Below are 7,336 nucleotides of genomic sequence, written 5' to 3'. Positions count from 1 at the left end.
CACCATGGAAGCCCCGCAGAAATGTATAGTTCATCTTAATGAGATGAACTTACAAATAAACCAAAATGACAGGAGTTTGTTGATAGGAATTCTGAACTGAAAAAGAAATGTCATTGTAAAGGACTTTTGAATTAGACAGAAGGGATATACTGTGAACAGTTGGAATAAAGTGGTTCTTTGCTTTGCATCTCCTCACACAAAGAATAAATGGGAGAAGAGAAAGGACTTAGTATGAAATTATTCAAGAGGAAATCTTTCCGGAAAGGGAGTTTCTGAGTTTTGATAAACAGGAGTTGAAAAAAGACTGCCCATGTACTTCTTGCTACTGCCTTAAATACCTTAGCTGTGAGTCATCCCTGAGATTGCATGTACTTTGTTTTGAAAGAATTTCTGATCTCAGCTATATGTTCAATATATCAAATGTTGCCTGTCTCTCTGCCCCCTTTCTCCACTAGGATTTGGCTTTGGTTCTTGTAGAAGAGCTTTTTTGAGGATGCCCTTATTGGTAGTAATTTGGTGCTGCAATTTAACATTTGTTGCCCAGTCATAGTTCAGGTTCATACATGTTTTATTTATTGGGCATTTTCTGTGAACAAAGCTCTGTGCCATCTGCCAAAGAGAATGTCAAGTTTTCTAAGACAGAGCCATTACTGGAAGAAGCTTATAAAATGATAAAGTGTATTATCTATGAGCAATCTATATCTCATAGTCTATATCCATAGGAGTTTGCATCCCATTAATGTGATGAAGCATTATTTAGTATCCACCATATACAAGAATTCTGAGGCCTGGAGATCAGTGTTTTGGAGACAGAGACTTGGCATGGCTGGAGTGTGAGAGTGGCAAGGGAGGGATCTATCTGGATCAGGAAGACCCCAAAAATGCTATTGCAGGGTTTCAAGCAGAGAAGCAAAAAAGACTAGTTTGAATTAAGTTCCCAAAGAAGTAGTCTGAGAGAGTTGAGTAGGAAAGATGCTTCTAAAAAAGTGACCCAGGGCTTAATACATTCGGGAAGGAAGAAGGATTGGGTAGAGAAAAAAGATGATTTGGGGTTTGGCTGACCTCATAGGGAGAAGTGATCCTCCAGAGTAGTCCAGTGATACTGAGATATTTGGACATTCATACCTCCACACTCCAATGTCATTAGATATGGGCTTGTCCAGGACGGAGTGTGATCTGGGGTAAGGCAGTTCTCTGAAGCCAAGGCAACCCTAAAGGGGCTGACATCAAACCCAGCTTCTGGATAAGAAGTCCTTCATTGAAGCAGAATTTGTGTGCTGTGTCTCAATGTCCACTGAAAAGAGTGGATTGGGAAACCACTTAGGTGCTGTTTGAATTGTTCAATGGGAGATGATGATAGTTGGAACTATTAGGGGGCCATTGAGTTGCAAGGAAGAGAATGGAATCAAAAAACACTTTTGACATAGATCCTACAGGAACAGGATGGATTGGATGAGGAGGTAAGGGAGAAAAAGACAACAAGGATGAATCTCAGAGTTTTGGCACAAACCAGTGGGAAGAGAAATACCATGTTCAGAGGAGGGGAGTGTTCAAGGAAGAGAATGATAGGATTGGGTGGGTGGTGATGGTATTAAAGAGTTTTCCTCTGCACAAATTTGATATGTTGATGATTCAACCAAGTGGAGACATCAAGCAGAAAGTTGTATGTACGATTCTGGAGCTTAGAAAGGAGGTCTGCAATGTTGCTTTATATTGCTGCTTTTGTTGTTATTGTAACAAAAGCCAGTACCAACAGCCGGTTGCAAGTGCTAATTCCTAGCAAAGGAATGTGGCAAAATGGGAGGGAGGTTCAGTAGAGAACCCGGGGTAATAGCCAACTCTAGATGTGGAGGAATGAGCAAATGAGGCTGAGTTACCATGTGGGAGGAAGGAGGAAAACCAAGGCAATGTGCTGTTGTGGAAGCTTAGGAATGCCGGCACTATTTGCATTTCTTTCGATATTAGTGAGGAAGAACATCTATTATAATGTTTACTGTTCATTTATTAACACTTTTGTTGAGACATTTAATATATCACATAATTCTTTCAAGTGTACAATTTGATTATTATGTTTATTTTATTATTAATTTTTAGTAAATTTACCAAGTTGTATGACCATCACCATAAATCAGTTTTAGAACATTTTATTGCCCAAATAAGATCACTCATTATAGAGGACTGGAATGCAAAATTAGGAAGTCAAGAAACACCTGGAGTAACAGGCAAATTTGACCTTGGAGTACAGAATGAAGCAGGGCAAAAGCTAATAGAGTTCTGCCAAGAGAATGCACTGGTCATAGCAAACACCCTCTTCCAACAACACAAGAGAAGACTCTATACATGGACATCACAAGACGGTTGACACTGAAATCAGATTGATTATATTCTTTGCAGCCAAAGATGGAGAAGCTCTATAGAGTCAGCAAAAACCAAGACCGGGAGCTGACTGTGGCTCGGATCATGAACTCCTTATTGCCAAATTCAGACTGAAATTGAAGAAAGTGGAGAAAACCACTAGACCATTCAGGTATGACCTAAATCAAATCCCTTATGACTATACAGTGGAAGTGAGAAATAGATTTAAAGGACTAGATCTGATAGATAGAGTGCCTGATGAACTATGGATGGAGGTTCGTGACATTGTACAGGAGACAGAATCAAGACCAACCCCAAGAAAAAGAAGTACAAAAAAGCAAAATAGCTGTCTGAGGAGGCCTTACAAATAGCTGTGAAAGAAGGGAAGTGAAAAGCAAAGGAGAAAAGGAAAGATATAAGCATCTGAATTCAGAGTTCCAAAGAATAACAAGGAGAGATAAGAAAGCCTTCCTCAGAGATCAATGCAAAGAAATAGAGGAAAACAATAGAATGGGAAAGACTAGAGATCTCTTCAAGAAAATTAGAGATACCAAGGGAACATTTCATGCAAAGATGGGCTCAATAAAGGACAGAAATGGTAGGGACCCAACAGAAGCAGAAGATATTAAGAAGAGGTGGCAAGAATACATAGAACTGTACAAAAAAGATCTTCACGACCAAGATAATCAAGATGGTGTGATCACTCACCCAGAGCCAGACATTCTGGAATGAGAAGTCAAGTGGGCCTTAGGAAGCCTCACTATGAACAAAGCTGGTGGAGGTAATGGAATTCCAGTGGAGCTATTTCAAATTCTGAAGACGATGCTGTGAAAGTGCTGCACTCAATATGCCAGCAAATTTGGAAAACTCAGCAGTGGCCACAGGACTGGAAAAGGTCAGTTTTCATTCCAATCCCAAAGAAAGGCAATGCCAAAGAATGCTCAAACTACCACACAATTGCACTCATCTCACACACTAGTAAAGTAATGCTCAATATTCTCCAAGCCAGGCTTCAGCAATATGTGAACCATGAAACTCCAATACTTTGGCCACCTGATGCGAAGAGCTGACTCTTTGGAAAAGACCCTGATGTTGGGAAAGATTGACGGCAGGAGGAGAAGGGGATAACAGAGGATGAGATGGTTGGATGGCATCACTGACTCGATGGACATGGGTTTGGGTGGACTCTGGGAGTTGGTGATGGACAGGGAGGCCTTGTGTGCTACTGTTCATGTGGTCGCCAAGAGTCAGACAAAACTGAGTGACTGAACTGAACTGAATTGAAAATCACTCATGCAGAGTCATTTGTTTTTGCCTTTCTTTTGTCTATTGTTTTCTTTTTAAAAACGTATTTATTTTTGAGAACTTTAAAAAAGGTATTAAAATTTTCTGGACATAGGCTTGAAAATATTGTTTCTTCAGGTTATCATTTATCTTTCAATCTAGCTCGTAGAGATACTTTGCTATGTAGGAACTATGCAATTTTATGGAATTAAAGGTACTGATCTTTTCTTTTATGGACGCTTACTTTGTTTTTTGAGATTATTGGAAAGCTTTCCCTGCTGAGATTATAATGATATTTTCCTACTACTTTTAAGGTTTTAGTTTTTATATTCTAATTTTTAATTCATTTGGAATTTTCTTTGTTTTAAAGAAAGGTGTAGTGGTCCATTTTTACCTGGCTTTCCAAGTTACTGGTCAGTTGTTCCAAAATCAATTATTCACTAATCCATCTTTTAGCTATTGATTTGGTTAAATTACCATACTGTCTCCTTTGCTGATCTATTCCTGCCTTAGTGCCATGCTGTTTTATTTACTACTCCTTAGAAATACATTTTAGTATCTAATATGAGACCATCCTAGCATTTAGCTTAGTCTTCATGTGGCAGAGTTGATTCAGAAATTCATTTACTACTCTTTTTCTAGGGACCCCTGCTTTTGTCTTTTCCTTCTCTTTGACAGCAATCCAGCCCTCATTACAAGTAGATCTTGCTCAACCCCAGGCTTCAAGACTATTTATTTATTTCACCAAACTTCTAAAATAAATCTGGTTCTTCAGCCAGATTAGTAATTTGGAAATTTGACTGCTTTGGTTGCATAAACATCCAAATTGGCTTGGTTGCCCAGGAATCTGAGGGTGGCTTGCCATCATCTGTGGGCAACCCATTTTGTGGGTAATTTAAGGTAAACATCTTGTGATACCTGAAAAGAAGGGTTGACTGTAATAATTTCATTGGCAAATTGGCATATTCTGTTGAGTTGTCTGTAAGGAACAGATGTCTATGTCAATTTCATGTGGTTTTATTGTCTTTCTGGTAGTCTTCAAATAAATTTGGAGTTGAAGATTATTTATTCACTGACTGCTTAACAACATTGGCTATCGTTATTCCCTTTATTAGCTCAAAGTATTGTCCCAATGCTACAGAGCAACTTTTGAATTTTTTAAAAATTTCTTTTTCTTTCCTCCAAAATGTCTTCTGTATTTTAGTACGAAGACCCTAAAATTTCAGTGACTGTGACTTAAGAAGTGAAAAGAACTCAGAAAAGGATAGGAAGCCAGCTTCTATATGTCATTTTTCATGAATACAGAGAGATGTTGTGTACAATTCTTATATACGATGAGGAGAAGTTGTCAGTTATAAACCAAGGTTATACAGGTAGTCTTTACACCTTAAAGTGTAAGGTAAAAGGAATTTTATTCAGATGAAAAGTCTAGGAGTAATTATGGTGGAGCAGACAAAGGACCAGAACTGGTGCCTCAGGACATGCATTCAGCTCCTGGCTCCATGGCCTAGAGACCTCATGCAGGGGGATTACCTTCTCCAAACCCCTGCTTATTCAGCTGTGAAAGGAAGAGATAACAAACACCTCATAGAATTGACAGGGGTATAAAATAACATGTATATAATTAACATGAGGGTTTGTGTTGTAGGAAAACAAACTGTAGAAATCTTGAGTATTGAAGGTAAGTTTCTAGCCTTTCCTTGGCTTGGAAGCATTCACGTCAACTGAAAACAAAGTAAACGTTGTGGTTCATCTCATTTAAGATGCCATAGATTGTGAAATACATAGGCTTCCTGTGTGATTCAGTGGTAAAGAATCTGCCTGCCAAATAGGAGACATGGATTCAGTCCCTGGGTTGGGAAGATCCCTTGGAGGAGGAAATGGCAACCCATGCCTGTATTTTTGTCTGAGAAATCCCATGGACAGAGGATCCTGGTGGGCTGCAGTCCATGGAGTCACAAAGAGTTGGAAACAACTTAGCAACAAACTTTCACTTTCAGCGGGAAATGCTCCCAATTTCAGAAACCAAGTGTAAGACATAACTTGATTTCTGAGATAATAAAATATGAAATGATTGTGTCTTGGAATGGATGAAAGAAGTACAGAAAATATGAAATATTTGGACAAATTGGGAAGAGGGTCAGTCTGAACTACTACTGATAACTCATACCTGTTGAACTGTAGTTAGAATTGGACATGGAACAACAGACTGGTTCCAAATAGGAAAAGTAGTATGTCAAGGCTGCATATTGTCACCCTGCTTATTTAACTTATATGCAGAGTACATCATGAAAAATGCTGGGCTGGAAGAAGCACAAGCTGGAATCAAGATTGCCAGGAGAAATATCAATAACCTCAGGTATGCAGATGACACCACCCTTCTGGCAGAAAGTGAAGAAGAACTAAAGAGCCTCTTGATGAAAGTGTAAGTGGAGAGTGAAAAAGTTGGCTTAAAGCTCAACATTCAGAAAACGAAGATCATGGCATCCGGTCCCATCACTTCATGGCAAATAGATGGGGAAACAGTAGAAACAGTGGTTGACTTTATTTTTTGCGGGCTCCAAAATCACTGCAGATGGTGATTGCAGCCATGAAATTAAAAGACGCTTACTCCTTGGAAGGAAAGTTATGACCAACCTAGATAGCATATTCAAAAGCAGAGACATTACTTTGCCAACAAAGGTCCATCTAGTCAAGGCTATGGTTTTTCCAGTGGTCATGTATGGATGTGAGAGTCGGACTGTGAAGAAAGCTGAGCACCAAAAATTGATGCTTTTGAACTGTGGTGTTGGAGAAGACTCTTGAGAGTCCCTTGGACTGCAAGGAGATCCAACCAGTCCATCCTAAAGGAGATCAGTCCTGAGTGTTCATTGGAAGGACTGATGTTGAAGCTGAAACTCCAATACTTTGGCCACCTGATGTGAAGAGCTGACTCATTGGAAAAGACCCTGATGTTGGGAAAGATTGAGGTCAGGAGGAGAAGGGGATGACAGAGGATGAGATGGCTGGATGGCATCACCGACTCGATGGACATGGGTTTGGGTGGACTCCGGGAGTTAATGATGGATAGGGAGGCCTGGTGTGCTGCTGTTCATGGGGTTGCAAAGAGTCAGACATGACTGAGCGACTGATCTGAACTGAACTGAGCATACCTGTAGAAACTTTTAAGAAGGGACATAGCTTGTGACTTTCAAATGATAATAACTGAAATAGACTAATGGGTCACTAGACGACTTGCCTTAATAAATAGATCATTGACATAATTGGCATATATTACAGGAGTAAGAATATGACCATTGTTTGGGCCCATTATAAATCTGGGCCACCTGGCCCAGCTGTGCCCTGAGCTCTACCTCTAATTGGTATACAGCATAACTGAATAGCATAACAGTACAATGTAACTGCTGTATATTATATATGAAAGTTGTTAAGTAAATCCTAAGAGTTTTCATCACAAGTAAAATGTTTTTCTCTATTCTTTAATTTTTTGTTTATATCAGATGATGGGTGTTCACTAAAGTTATTGTGGTAATCATTTCATAATGTATGTAAGGCAAATCATTCTTCTGTTTACATTAAACTTATAGAGGGCTGTACGTCAATTAATTTTGACATACTGGGAAAACTGGGAAAAAGTAAAGAAAATAAAATGTGTCTTTTTTTATTCTGAAATTAAAATTACACCTGAGTTTCTTTC

This window comes from Bubalus bubalis, chromosome 2, assembly GCF_019923935.1.
Source record: "Bubalus bubalis isolate 160015118507 breed Murrah chromosome 2, NDDB_SH_1, whole genome shotgun sequence".
Classification (NCBI taxonomy): Eukaryota; Metazoa; Chordata; class Mammalia; order Artiodactyla; family Bovidae; genus Bubalus; species Bubalus bubalis.
The sequence above is the reverse complement of the archived record's forward strand: the minus strand, read 5'-3'. Positions refer to the sequence as shown.